Here is a 15,742-nt window from a genome sequence, read left to right on the forward strand (position 1 = left end):
ACTTGGCCTTGTGCTCAAGTTCTACCGGAAGATGACAAGCTTTCCTCAACACCAACTGGTATGGAGACATTCCAATCGGTGTTTTGTATGTCGTCCTATAAGCCCATAAAGAATCATCAAGTTTCTTTGACCAATCCGTTCGGTTGGCATTCACTATTTTGGACAAAATATTCTTTATATCCCAGTTGGAGACTTCCACTTCCCCACTTGCTTGAGGATGATAGCAGGTCGTGACTTTATGAGTGACACCATACTTGGAGAGTAAGGTATCGAAAGCTTTGTTGCAAAAATGCGATCCCCCATCACTTATAATAGCCGTTGGAGTACCAAATCTTGTTAAGATATTCTTCTTCAAGAACATCACCACACTTCTCGCTTCATTGATGGGAAAAGCAGTGGCCTCAACCCATTTGGACAAATAATCAACCGCGACCAAGATGTAGGTGTTTCCACAAGAACACACTAAAGGACCCATGAAGTCAATACCCCACACATTGAAAATATCAATCTCCAATATGGTGGTGAGGGGCATTTCATTTTTCTTTGATATTCCACTGGCCCTTTGACATTCATCACAACGCTTGACAAGCTCACTTGCATCCTTGTAGAGAGTGGGCCTATAGAAACCGCAAATTAACACTTTGGCCTCCGTTCTTGCCAATGACAAGACCCAAGAATTTCACTTTGCTCCTCCTCTGGTACACATCTTCTAATCATTCCATCCGTACAAATTCGGAAAAGGTACGGTTCATCCCAATAGTAGTCTTGACGATCCCGTTTGAGGTTCTTCCTTTAGTTTGAAGAGAACTTAACCGGAATGATACCACTCACAAGATATTTAGCTAGATCCGCGAACCAAGGCACCTATTTCATTGAAATATCCAAGAGTGGCTCATCAGGGAAGGAGTCATGATTTCAAGGCCATCATGCGATCTCCTCTCCTCTTCCAAACGAGACAAGTGGTTCACCACTTGGTTTTCACTTCCTTTTTGATCTTGGATATCAATATCAAACTCTTGCAACAAAAGTATCCATCTCATCAAAAGGGCTATGAAATCTTTCTTCCTCATGAGATAACGGAGTGCCGCATGATCCGTATGAACAATCACTTTTTCACCCATCAAGTATGGGCGAAACATCTCAATAGCAAACACAATGGCAAGAAGCTCTTTCTCTGTAACGGTGTAGTTGACTTGGGCACTATTCATTGTCTTGCTTGCATAATAGATGGATGAAAGATTTTGTTGATGCATTTCTTCAAAACATCCCCTACCGCTACATCACTTGCATCGCACATGAGCTCAAAAGGAACACTCCAATTTGGAGCGGTAATAATGGGAGTAGTGGTCAACTTGAGCTTTAGAAACTCAAAGGCTCTCATGCACTCATCATTGAAATGAAACTTGGCATCTTTCTCCAAAAGCTTGCACAACAGGTTTACCACTTTAGAGAAATCCTTGATGAATCGCCAGTAAAATCCTGCGTGGCCCTTCAACTTTTCACTTTGCCACTTTGCATCATTGCTTTTCTTTGAATCCCTTCAACTCTTCACTTTATTCACTTTCTTTTTGCATTTTTTCTTTTGTTCTTTCTTTATTTTTCTTTGCCTTTCCTTTTCTTCATTTCTTCTCTTTTTGTGCCATGATACCACTTTCAAACTCCTCGTCTCTCCCCCAAGCTTATGATTTTGGCCAGTAGCTTCTCAAGAGTGTTAAGGAAAGCTCGGGTGCTAAGAGAGGGTCACTACAAAATAGGTAAAGGCTTGTAACATGGTTACCAAATGAGAAAGGTCTTAGGCTCAAATGGTTTGACTAGGAATAGCAACATTAGGTTGACATGGAAATTTTTAAACGGGTCAAGGAGAGCCTACAATCACTTCTCAAGCCAAGCAAAACTTATAATTTCATCTAGAAACACATTCGAGGCAAATTCTAGACCATTCACATAGGTACTTGGACTTGCAACAAAAATCTCACTTCTGACACAGCTGGATTGTTAAAGAGGATAGAGTTGAGGGCCCACAACAACCACATTCATGATTGAAAATCTCTAATGGTTGAACTAAACCACTCGATGATTGCTTAAGTCAACACAAGATTCAAAAGGTCACTAACTAGAGCTATTTCAAATAATGAAGGCACTGAAGCTGATGATGGCCCTAAAGATGGAGGTGGAGGTATAGCAATCGTACTGCTAGAAGGCCCGACTGAAGTGGTAGGCATGTCAGCTGAATGTATGGCTGCTGAAGCTGTAGCTACCACCGAAGGCTCTTCAGACTGGCCCACAGTAGTAGATGGTTGACCCTTGTTCTTCAGGTTCCTCGGGTCCTTCAATGAGTACCTTATGAAGGGCTGCTTTGCCCGAACCTTTGTATCAAAGTTCCGTGACTCAACTCCCGCATCCGTAAGATATTCTGTGATGGTTTTGGGATACGAGTATCAAGTCTCACCCTGCCTGCCGATAAGAGACATGTTGGTCGACATGATGGCACCTGCATTGATTGGGTACCCAGCCATGATTGATGCAGCCAAGATTGCCCGAGGGATTGGAAGAATGTTTTCATTTCGGCTTGGATCTATCCGACTGCAGAAAAATGTTTGCCAACCCTTGGCTTCAAAGTTGAGGGTGTTGTGCTGAATGGGAACCCCTGCTGTGATTTATGGCGGTGGTGGTCCTGGAGCTGCTAATATCTCGGCTATCCAAGGGCGAGTTGCATCACCCCAATCAAAACTTTTCCAGATATTGAACCGGCTCGACAACCTCAAGCCCCAAGTAATTGTTTAGTGAGGTTTGATCAAATCGAACTTTCAAATTCCTCACCTTTGTCACCTTAGTGCCCTTTTTGACATGCGCCACATTGGCGTAGAATTCCCAGACTAAGTGTCATTTGCGTCCACCACATTTTAAGTGAACGATGTCCACCCTTTTCTCTCCTGAAACTGTCTTGCCACGTTCTGGTTGTATCTATCCAAATCTTTCAAATCAAATTTATGCTCAAGAGTGAGCGATCTTTAAGTCCACCATTCTCGAAACCTGTTAAAAGCAGTCAGGCTCACAAGTCTATCTTCCCAGATTCCTTCTTCTTCGACCTCTCTAGGCCGGCAACTCAGGTATAGCCCCATCCACCGTCATCATGTATATCATCATCATCGTCAACAGGGATAGGTGCTCGGGGGGGGGGGGGGGGCATGTGAGGAAGAAGGCTCTGAACCTTGGCTATCTTCTTTCGAACCCTCAAAAGAGCTAGCTGAGGAGGAAGGCTCATCTCTAAGTTGGAATTTACTTGGAACCTGCCTCGGCTGTGACTATGCATCGGGTTGCTCTTGAACAGAGTTACCCTCAGAGGCTTCCCTAGACGAGAAATATTCACTGGACTTTGTAGGCTCTGGATATCTTCTGGCAGTTTCCTTCTTGTTTATCACTTTTTGGACAGAGAGTGGTAGGTTGCTCTTGCCTCGGCCTCAGTAGGGTTCACCCCTCCCTTTGGATGCATCACCTCTACCTCGAGATCTCACTATTGTCAGCAATATGTAGCTACATGGTGAAAATTCATAACATTAGACAGTTGCAGAACAAACCAACAAAAACCAGATGCAGCTAAAGAAGTTCGGTCCACAGAATAGTGAGTGCGACCGCACAAGGGCAAGTGCGGACCACACAATGTTGAAGTGCGGCGCAGCCCTGATTCTACGGCTCGCACAATTTTTGTGCGAACACATAAATAAAATACGGACCGCACAATGAGACCTCAAAATTGTCAAGTCTCTGAAGACAGAGAAATGATCGATCTGCTGCCGCACACACTTTTTTGTGACCGCAGTCCAAAATCTGCGGACGGTATAATTTTGAGTGCGGTCTGCACAATCAGCTATACCAAAATGCACTAACTAAGGATATGCGGACCACACAATTCAAATAAAAAAAATGCAGTAACCTTAGGGTTCCATACTTAGCAAGAAAATTGGGTATGATAATGGCAATTTAGACATGGTAAACTAGTTACCCACTCCCCAATTAGCAAGTAGGAAGTTACCCATTGCATTAATGCTCAACATGATGATGAATTTTACAATTAGGGGTCAAACTAACTAAACTAACTATGAAAAAAATGAAGAAAATTAAAAAATTAAAAAAATCTAAGGATGAATTGAACATACCAGTAATGTAGTAATGCAAGGAAGGGATTAAGATGATGAAATGAGTGTTAGAAGCTTGATTCAGATGAAAGTACGATGCTTGTCTTTGTGTGAAGTTTTATGAGTGCATAAAGTTTTAACTGAATGAGGAAGAGCACTATTTATACTTATTTCCATGTCTTGAATTTCAAGAGACGAGTGTGGCCGCACAATTGCATGTGCGGTCCGCACTCTAAACAGTTTCCTCTTGTAGATATGTGGTCCGCACAATAGTGAGTGCGGCCGCAGATTGTGATGCGGATTGAACAATTCCTTGTGCGGCCGCAGAATGGCCTTTTTTCTGACCAACAAACTTTAGAGGGGGGGGGGGGAGTTTTGGATTTCTAATTTTGCGGTCCGCACAATAACTGTGCGACCGTAGAGTTCATTTTGCTGTGGCACTAAATTTTGTGTGGTTCGCACAATTTCTATACTTAGCAAAAGTTTTTTGGGCACAGTCCCTGCAAAGCATGCTCATTGTTGCATACACTTCAAAACCAGTTAGCACAAAACAAAACCTATCTAAAGAAGAAGGAAAGGAAAAAGAAAAAGAAACATGGGTTGCCTCCTTAGAAGCGCCTGATTTTACGTCGCGGCGTGATGCAGATTACCATTATCACTTGAAATGAATTACCGCCACGACGTGGCCATCATCAACTTTTCCCAGATTATGGTTCACCTGGTGCAACACCTCATCATTTTTATTCTTCAAGTCCAATGCAGCAAAGGGTGTCACACCCACAACCACAAATGGGCCACTTCATTTAGACTTCAACTTTCCTGGAAGCATCCGTAACAGAGAATTGAAAAACAACACAGGATCACCTTCTCTAAACTTCTTGTTTCGAATGTACTTGTCATGGAGGTAATTCATCTTCTCCTTGTATAAGGATGAATTTGTATATGTATGGTACCGGAACTCATATAGCTCATTCAATTATGCCACCCATAAGTTAGCGGCGATATCCCATTCAAGGTTCAACTTCTTCAAAGCCCACATGGCCTTATGCTCAAGTTCCACCACAAGATGACAAGCCTTCTCGAACACCAACCGATATGGAGACATCCCAATCCATGTTTTGTTAGCCGTCCTATAAGCCCATAAAGCAGCATCAAGTTTCCTTGACCAATCCGTCCGGTTGGCATTCACTGTCTTTGACGAAGTACTCGTTATATCCCGGTTGGAGACATCCACTTGACCACTTGCTTGAGGATGATAGGGGGTCGTAACTTTGTGAGTGACACCATACTTTGTGAGTAAGGCGTCGAAAGCCTTGTTGCAAATTCGAACCCCCATCACTTATGATAGCCCTTGGAGTACCAAATCTTGTAAAGATGGTCTTCTTCGAAAATTTCACCACACTCCTCGCTTCATTATTGGGCAAAGCAACGACCTCAACCCATTTAGACACATAATCAACCGCGACTAGAATGTAGGTGTTTCCACAAGAGCTCCCAAACAGACCCATGAAATCAATACCCCACACATCGAAAATATCTATCTCCAAAATGGTGGTGAGAGGTATTTCATTTTTCTTCAAGATTCCACCGGCGCTTTGACATTCATCACAATGCTTGACAAGCTCACTCGCATTCTTGTAGAGAGTGGGCAATAGCAACCGCAACTTAATACTTTGGCCGCCGTTCTTGCTCCACCATGGTGACCATCATAAGGCGAAGAGTGACAAGCCCCAAGAATATCCACTTGTTCCTTCTCCTTTACACTTCTCCTAATAACGCCATCCGTGCAAATCTGGAAAAGGTATGGCTCATCCCAATAGTAGTCTTGACAATCTCGTTTAAGCTTCTTCCTTTGGTTTGAAGAGAACTCAACCGCAAATGATACCACTCACAAGATAATATGCCAAATCCGCGAACCAAGGTACCTCCTTCATAGAAATAGCCAAAAGTTGCTTATCAGGGAAAAAGTCATTGGTTTCAAGGCCATCAGGAAACCTCCCCTCCTCCTCCAAATGAGACAAGTGGTCCGCCACTTGGTTTTCACTTCCTTTTCGATCTTGGATGTCAGTGTCAAACTCTTGCAATAGAAGTACCCATCTCATTAAACGGGCTTTAGAATCTTTCTTGCTTATCAGATAACCAAGTGCTGCATGATCTGTATGAACAATGACCTTTGTGCCCATCAAGTACGGGCAAAACGTTTCCATAGCAAACACAATGTCAAGAAGCTTTTTCTCCGTAACTATGTAGTTGACTTGGGTACCATTCATGGTCTTGCTTCCATGATAAAACGGATCAAAGATCTTGTTGATTTGTTGCCCCAAAATGGGACCCACCGCTACATCACTTGTTTCACACATGAGCTCAACATGAACACTCCAATTTGGAGCGGTAATGATGGGAGTAATAGTCAACTTGAGCTTTAGCAACTCGAAGGCTCTCATGCAATCATCATTGAAATGGAACTTGGCATCTTTATCCAAAAACTTGCACAACGGGTTTACCACTTTAGAGAAGTCATTTATGAAACGTAAAATCCCGCGTGGCCTAAGAAACTCCGCACGCCTTTGACTGAAGTTGGAAGTGGAAGTTTAGAAATCACCTCAATCTTTGTCTTGTGGACTTCAATACCATTCTTTGAGATCTTATGGCCAAGGACAATGCCCTCCTTAACCATGAAATGACACTTCTCCCAATTGAGCACCAAATTTGTTTCTTCACATCTTGCCAACACTTTGTCCAAATTTGCTAGACAATCATCAAAAGAATCCTCGACCACAGAAAAATCATCCATGAAGACTTCAAGAAAATCCTCCACCATGTCCGTGAAGATAGCCATCATACACTTTTAAAAAGTTGCCGGTGCATTGCACAACCCAAATAGCATCCGCGATAATGCAAAAGTACCATAAGGACATGTGAAAATAGTCTTCTTGATCCTCCGGTGCAATAAGTGTCGCGCCCCTTTTTTCGTGCGAAATCTAGTTTCGACACGTGACAAATATTTTAAGGAAGGTGTTTTAAAAGAGAGAGTCGCCACCTAACGAATTAAGGTGCATTAGGGCACCTATTTGCAGATAACTCTATTTGACCAATTTGCGTTACCAAAGATCGGGTAAAGGCTCGAAATTACCCCGAAGAGAAGGTGTTAGGCACTCTTCGAGGTCCACGACTGTGGGTCCCGGTCGAACTCAATTATATGAATTAGTCTATATGATCAAAGACAAGAAAATAAAGGGATTTGGGGAAGTTCATTATTAAACACAAATAATTGATTGAAAGGCAAGGTGTGTGTGTGTGTGTGGGGGGGGGGGATTCTAAGTTTTAGCCTAAAAGATCACTCCGTGCAACATAAATAATACTTCATAACTCCCTCGAGATGGGGTGTTACTCATATTATTTAGCGGACACAGACTATTATCTCATGCTGCCCAATTACTATATTTAAGTTGTTTACTTAAAGCACACTAGTCAGTTCCAACTCGTACCCTACGCGTGCACTACCTGTCCTATGCCTATGGTCCATGAGGAATTTGGACCTCTATCTCGGGGTGGTTCTAGACTTTAACTTAGGCTGCTCAAAATGTCAAAACTAGGCGGCATACAAAACACATTGGACTTTCACTTATAAGCAAGTAAGGGCTCAAGTTAGCCTCCATATTTAGCCAACAAATGCACGCAAGTATGATTAACAAAGACAATTGTTGATTTTAATAAGTTGAGGTTGCAGAACCTATAGGCAGGATCTCTATGTGAATCTGGATTTAATGAGGGGGCAGTTTACAATCTCTGAAACTTACATAGTTGCCTATTGGTGACAGGTATAAAAGAGTAAACCTATAGGCGTGATATCTAGGCGTTTTGTGCAGTAACTAACAGTAGTAATTATAGGACCACATTTAGAATTGGTTAATTGAGTCCTATAGGCATGGTTTCTAGTAACAATAGTTAACTCAACGTTGATGACTATTAAAGAAACGAATAGAACAATTAATTAACTGATTCAGATCCTATAAGCATGATCTCTATAATTAAACTGATTTAGATCCTATAGGCGTGATTTCTATAATTAAAACTGATTTAGATCCTATAGGCATGATCTCTAAAATTAAAACTGATTTTAGATCCTATAGACATGATTTCTAACAGGCAAGCGTAGAGCATACTTTAGCCAAATAAAGGACCTATAAGTATGATCTCTACAATATTGGAAGGCAACATGTTTTGAGAATAGATAGATTACCTATAGGCATGATTTCTAGCACATGAAAGCTGAAACATGTTTGAACAAGATAGCACATTTGAGCTAAGTAATGAGCCTTTAGACACGATTTCTACCCATTTTTAGTGCAAGTATCGGATAAAAGGCCCTTTCTCAATTTCACAAATATCCCAAATTATTATTACTATAATTACTACAGACCCAGAATTAATGTTGTGAATTACAGAGTAGATATAGCTATAGGTAGCCTACAGCAGGCCCATATACACCTGGACAGGCCAGGCCTTCATTCTCATAATTCACAATAAATCCAAAATTGCATATTCATAGATACCTAAACATCCGATAGTTGAGTGATTAACCCAGCAACCTTAAAACCATATAGAGCCACGAGCCCAGTGTGTAAGAGTTCCTAAGGGCTTCAAGAATCCTCGGCAGTGCTCACACTAGGGAAGTTAACAGATCATTCAGAGGAGGAACTAGAGACCGAATCCTAGTGTGTCAGAGTTCACAAGGGCCTCCAAGGGACCCCGATGTGACGATCCAAAGGGTCATCACCTGTTTCCTTACTCATTCTGTGTTTCTGAGGCCTTGAAAACCTCATTCGGGGTTGCCTCGATCTGCGTGCGCAGTCCGGGCGCGTAGCCGGAAAGCTTAAATATGAATTCTGTGAGAAAAATGTTAAATTTTGATATTAAATTGAATAAATTTGACTTCGGTCAACATTTTGGGTAAACGGACCCGGACCAGTGATTTGACGGTCCCGGAGGGTCTGTAGGAAAATATGGGACTTGGGCGTATGCCCGGAATCGAATTCCGAGGTCCCAAGCCCGAGAAATGAATTTTTGTGTGAAATTGTTTTCCGGAAATAATTAAGGAAATTGGAAATGAAATTTGATTAAAAGACTATGGTATTGGGCACGTATTTTGGTTCCGGCGCCCGGCACAGGTCTTATATGTGGTTTAGGCACTTTTTGTAAAGTTTGGTTGAAAACGGACGTCGTTTGACGTGTTTCGGACTTAAAATGGAAATTTGATGTTTTATGAAAATTTGGAAGGAATCATGGGTTTTGAGGCTTAATTCAATATATATGATGTTATTTTGGCGATTTTCACGAGTAAGTCCGTAGGATGTTATTGAGGTTGTGTGCATATTTGGTTTGGAGCCCCGAGGGCTCGGGTGAGTTTTGGATAGGTGTCGGATTGCATTTTTGCATTTTTGGAAAATCTGGTATCACTTATCTGCAGGCTTCGCATTTGCGAGGCCAGCATTCGCAAATGCGAAGGTCCAGCTCACGCAAATGCGAAGGCTGGTTCGCAAATGCGAAACCAGCCCAGGCCTGCCAATGTTCGCTAATGCGAGACCTTATTCGCAAATGCGAAGGTCCCCTGATAGGCCTGTGTTCGCAAATGCGAACAGAAATGTCGCATTTCCCATGCCTGCATTGCGAACCCAGTTTCGCATTTCCCATATCCGCAGCCCAGCATATTTTATACTTAACCGATTTTGAGCTTCATTTTTCACATTTTCTCAAACTCAAACACCCGTAGGCGATTTTCCAAGAAATCTTTCTTCTCCAAATCAATTGTAAGTTAATTTCTACTCATTTACTTTAACCATTAGCATCATTTAACATGTTTTCCACTTAAAATCAAAGATTTTCATGGGTGAAATTGGGGGTTTTGGGTAGAACCTAGGTTTTCTAAAAATTGGGGATTTGGACCTCAATTTGAGGTCCGATTTCAAAACAATTTACATATTTGAGTTCGTGGGGGAATGGGTAACCGGGTTTTGGTTCGAACCTCGGGTTTTGACCACGTGGACCCGGGGGCAATTTTGGAATTTTTGGGAAAAAATTTTTGGGAAACTCATTTTTATGCATTCAAAGTGATTCATTAAATGTTTATTAAAGCAATTAAGTAATTTGTGACTAGATTCGAGCGGATTGGAGGTGGAATTACGGGGTAAAGCCATAGTTGAGGCTTGAGTTGAGTTCAAGGCATCGAGGTAAGTGTTTGGTTTAACCCTAGCTTGAGGGAATAGGAGTTGAGTCTTATTTGTAACTTGCTAATTGTCGAGTACGATGTGTAGACATGGTGACGAGTATCTATACATTGGTGTCTAGCATGACCGTGAGTCCTTGTTTTGCGAATAGTTTGGTTGTTGTTATGCCTTCCATGCTTAAATGATGACTTCTATATGTTGTAAAGATCTTGTGAAAGAGATTGTGATCTTTGAACTTCGTGGAGCATTGGCTCGGGTTGGAATACAAATTGTGAAGGTATATGAGATAAGAAACTCCTTGGGGCATTCGCTCAAGTGATAATGTGAACTTTGAGATGAAAGTGAAAGAAAGAGAAGAGTTAAATTTATTCCCTTGCCGGGACGTTGTTGGTTATTGATGTTGTACCCTTGCCGAGTTTTTATTTGTTTGTTTGTGTACCCTTGCTGGGACTTCCATTCTTGTTTTATTATTCCCTTTCCCTTGTTTGTGATTTGTGGATTGGGTGAGGAAGAGTGTTAAAGCACGAAGGGTGATGCCGTGCATTGAATGATATTTGTGGATCGGGTTGCGCGTCGCAACAATGCTAAATGATATGGATCGGGTTGCACGCTGCAACAATGATATTTGTGGATCGGGTTGCACGCCGCAACAATGCTAAACGATATGGATCGGGTTGCACGCTGCAACAGTGTTGTTATATATTGGGATCGGGTTGCGCGCCGCAACAATTATTGATACAAATGTGTTTATTTTGGATATTAGTCTCTTGTCTGCTGTAAATTCTAAGCTGCCTTTAGACTGTTACTCTTGATTTACTGTTAATACTGTTATCTCCCCACAGCATGCTTCCCCTCCTATATTGTTTACTTGTCTTGTATTTCGATTCTACTGTATGTATATAATTGCACAGGTTTATGTGGTGGTCCAGTCTAGCCTCGTCACTACTTCGCCGGGGTTAGGCAAGACACTTACCAGCACATGGGGTCGGTTGTGTTGATACTACACTCTGTGCTATTTTGCACAGATCCAGGTTTCGAGCAGCAGCAGCAGTAGTGTGGGAGCAGGCTTCATTTCAGCGAGACCCGAGGTAGCCTTGCAGGCGTCCGCAGGCCCGGCGTCTCCTCTATCCTTTATTTTTTATCTGTTGTCTCATTGTATTCGAGACAAACAGCTTATGTTCTCATTCAGACGTTTGTATGTAGTAATCTTAGCAGTTCGTGAGTACAGTGACACCAGTCTTGGGTACAGGATTTTGTTGAACTTTTCCGCATTTCTATTCAGTTTTTATAAAATGTTAAGACTTCCGCTTATTATTGAATTTCGTTGCTTTGGTATTATTGTCGTAAATTGTTAAAATGGACTAGATTATTAATGGACAAATAAATAAATTTGGCTTGCCTAGCTCCCATTAGTAGGCGCCATCACGGCTCCCGAGGGTGGGAAATTCGGGTCGTAACAAGTTGGTATCAGAGCTCTAGATTACATAGGTATCACAACTCACGGACAAGCTTAGTAGAGTCTGAGGGATCGGTACGGAGACGTCTGTATTTATCCCCCAGAGGCTACCGAGTTAGGAAAAGTTTCACATTTGTTCTTTCTTGTCGTGCGGTTTGGTTTCTCCATGCTAATTGAATTTCTACTCCGTTCTTTTGCAGATGGCGAGAACACGTGCTTCTTCATCTTCCGATCAGCAGTCCGAGCCCCAGACAGCTCCCGCTAGGGGCAGAGGGCGAGGCCGAGGTAGGGGCGGAGCTCAGTCCCGAGCAGCAGCACCAGTGGCGGAGCCTCAGGTTGACATTGACGAGGAGGTTCCGACCCCAGCCCCAGCAGTTCCGGTGGGCCCAGCTCAGGTCCCAGAGGGGTTTATTGCTACCCTACTTCTTCAGGACGCTCTAGTCCGATTGGTGGGCCTCATGGAGAGCGTCACCCGAGCAGGTTTGCTTCCTGTAGCACCAGCCGTCTCTCAGGATGGAGGAGGGGCCCAGACTCCTGCTACTCGTACTCAGTAGCAGTGAGTCCCCCCGATTCAGACTCCAGCAGTTTAGCCAGTTGGAGCAGCTCAGCCGGGTGTGGTAGCCCAGGCCGGTGATGGGGCAGCTATGTCTGCCGATGCTTTATGGAGATTGGATAGGTTCACCAAGCTCTTCACTACTACTTTCAGCGGTGCATCTACCGAGGTTCCTCAGGATTTTTTGGACAGCTGCCACGAGGTTCTTCGGAACATGGGTATTGTTGAGTCCAATGGAGTGGACTTTGCTGCATTTCGCCTATCTGGATCTGCCAAGACTTGGTGGAGGGATTTCTATTTAGCTAGACCAGTAGGGTCTCCAGCCTTGACCTGGGAGCAGTTCACTGATTAGGTCACAGCAGACTCAACCTTAGGAAGAGTGGGCGCTAATAATTTTACCCAATAGTGGTATCGGGGTCAATTTCCACAGGGAACTAGGAAGGGAGTTGGATATTTGTTTAGCCTAGAAATGCGAGTTTGCTTCTATTTGATCTTCTATCATTTTTGGGTTTTTCTTTGTGATTATCAACTAAAATTTAACAACTACTAATTATAACTAAATTATGCTAAAATATCAAGTCTCGGTTGTATGCAAGATAGAGAACGGCACTAGGGTCGTGGCATTTACCTAGGTGGTCAACTAACGGGTAGAGATTCCTAATACGAGAATGATGATTATGGGGCTTATGATATAACCGTTGCACGATAGCACTCACTCTCACACCTCTCGGTAGAGAAAATAATTTTGCCCAATTGACTCTCTCGAGACCAATTGGGTAGGCTAACAAACCAATCAACTTAGGGTTCAAGTTGGGTAATTGCTCTCTCGAGGTTTTACCTGTTAATTGGGACTACTATTCTCATAGGTCCATCCCAATTCCTTGTTGGGTTAATTTTGGAGTCTTAGACACTCTTTCTCAAGAAGGGTCAAAACTCACAAAGCTAGACTTAGTGTTTGCAACCACCAAAACCAAGTGAAAATATAAAAATAACCCAAATATCAAACACCCAACATCATTCAAGCATTAAACAATCATACCCATTAATTACCCACACTAGGGTTGAGCCACAACCCTAGCTTATGGGTTTAGCTAGCCATAATAACAACAGAAATTGAAGGAGAAATAGATAAAATGAACATATTAATTAACTAGAAGGTAAAACTACAAAAATCCACGTTAAACACAATGAAAAATGCCCAAAATAGGCTAAGACTTTTGTCTCACGAGTGCAGCAGCTCTTCTCTATCTAATCCGTACCCTAAAAAATGGCAAATATTCTATTTATACTAAGTTAAGAAAAATCGGACAAAAATACCCCTGCGGGGTCTGTGCGGTCCGCACGATGATGACACGCGACCGTACTGGGTTGCTTTACTTCTGAGACTTGCTTTCTGAANATTCGAGACAAACAGCTTATGTTCTCATTCAGACGTTTGTATGTAGTAATCTTAGCAGTTCGTGAGTACAGTGACACCAGTCTTGGGTACAGGATTTTGTTGAACTTTTCCGCATTTCTATTCAGATTCTATAAAATGTTAAGACTTCCGCTTATTATTGAATATCGTTACTTTTGCATTATCGTTGTAAATTGTTAAAATGGATTGGATTATTAATGGACAAGTAATTAAATTTGGCTTGCCTAGCTCTCATTAGTAGGCGCCATCACGACCCCCGAGGGTGGGGATCCGGGTCATGACACCCGAGCAGCACTCACACTAGGGAGGTTAAAGGATGGAACCTAAGTAGGCTTGGCTTTCAGCCGGCTAGGAATAGAATTCAAAGAACTCAAGCAACAGGTGAAAGAGAAAGGACTGAGGGACAGGAATTAAAGGATTTAAACAGACACAACCAAATTGAATAAATTAGGCTGACAGTTGATTAAATCACAGAGCTAAAGAATAAATTTAATGTAAACTAAAAGAGGGCATCACATTAGCAAATGGGTGAACTTACAGTCATAAGTTAAAACACATATACTCAGTATAATCATGTCGGATAGCAGGTAACATTGTCATGATAATCTAAACAGAGGTGATCCAGTTATATCAAAGGTTTATTTCAAAGTAGCAATTCAAGCATGATGAAACAGTAATTACAAACATGCATTAGAGGGATATGGGGATCGAGTGATCATGTTGACATAACAGTAAAGAAACAAATTATAACTAGCAACAAGAGTTACAGATATGAGGCATTCACTATAGGGATTCAGGGTATGGGGATAGACATGTTCATAGGCATTCGGAGGTTGACACACTAACTGGATAGACCTTAAAAGAGTTCACATAACTTCAAAACAGGCAACATTAGGAGCAAACAAGTGTTAAAGAGACTAATTCATACACCACTGATAAAGATAATGCCTAAACATCACTCATATGCATATTGGATCATGGATACAATAATAATAGCATTGACACATCAGGGATATGTAAGAATACAAGTGCAGAAGTTAAGTGACTCACCGGCTAAACAAAAAATGCAAGAAAAGAACAAAACCCACAGTGTTCTGGATCGTCAATAAGAAGCAAAAACCCAGAACTTAATGGCCTTGGCTTTCAGCCGGCCAAGACCAAAGTATAGAGCGAAAATAATAGAGTAAAGTTTAGATCTAGTGAGGTTATAATGATTTTCAAGTCTATTTAAAGGGAATGGGGGAAGGGGTTTATATACTGGTAGAGATTAACTCATAAACATGGAAAATCATCATTCAAACACTAAAAAGGAAGGCAATCGAAATTAGTAAGGAAAAGAGAAATTCCGGAACCCTAATTTGAGGCACAGTATACAAATTGACGAAAAATAAAAATGTAAAAATCACATGATGCATAGAATAAGATGAACATAGACAGAAATCTATTCAAAATCGAAGAATCGAGTAAGATTTGGTTTGATTTAAAAAGGATCTGAAACCCTAAATTAGGGTAAGTAAAAATCGGCAAAAAATAAACAAATCTACACATAATAGGGCGAGCATAAACAAGGTAATACTTAAAATAAAAGGTCTGAACCAACTTTGGTTCGAATCAAGGAAAATATGAAAACCCTAGTTTTAGGGTAAGTAAAAATCTCAAAGATACACAGAGATTCATACAATAAAAGAACAATAACGAACACAGATGGAAAACGTCAAAGAACTGGACCAGATTTGGTCCGATTTCTAAGAGATTTGCTTGCCATGTTTAGGCAAGAAAACTAAGTAACATCATAGACGAACCAGTAGTAAGGGGAGGTAAAATAAGGTAAGGGAATCCAGGGTGGATTCCGATTTGGGGTCGGATATAGGAGGGTTTGATTGGAACGGCGGCTAGGGTTCATGAGGGATGAGAGACGAGAGAGTTCTAGGGCGGCGGGGTGGTAGGAATGAT

The sequence above is a fragment of the Nicotiana attenuata genome, unplaced genomic scaffold (assembly GCF_001879085.1).
Source record: "Nicotiana attenuata strain UT unplaced genomic scaffold, NIATTr2, whole genome shotgun sequence".
NCBI classification, from domain to species: domain Eukaryota; kingdom Viridiplantae; phylum Streptophyta; class Magnoliopsida; order Solanales; family Solanaceae; genus Nicotiana; species Nicotiana attenuata.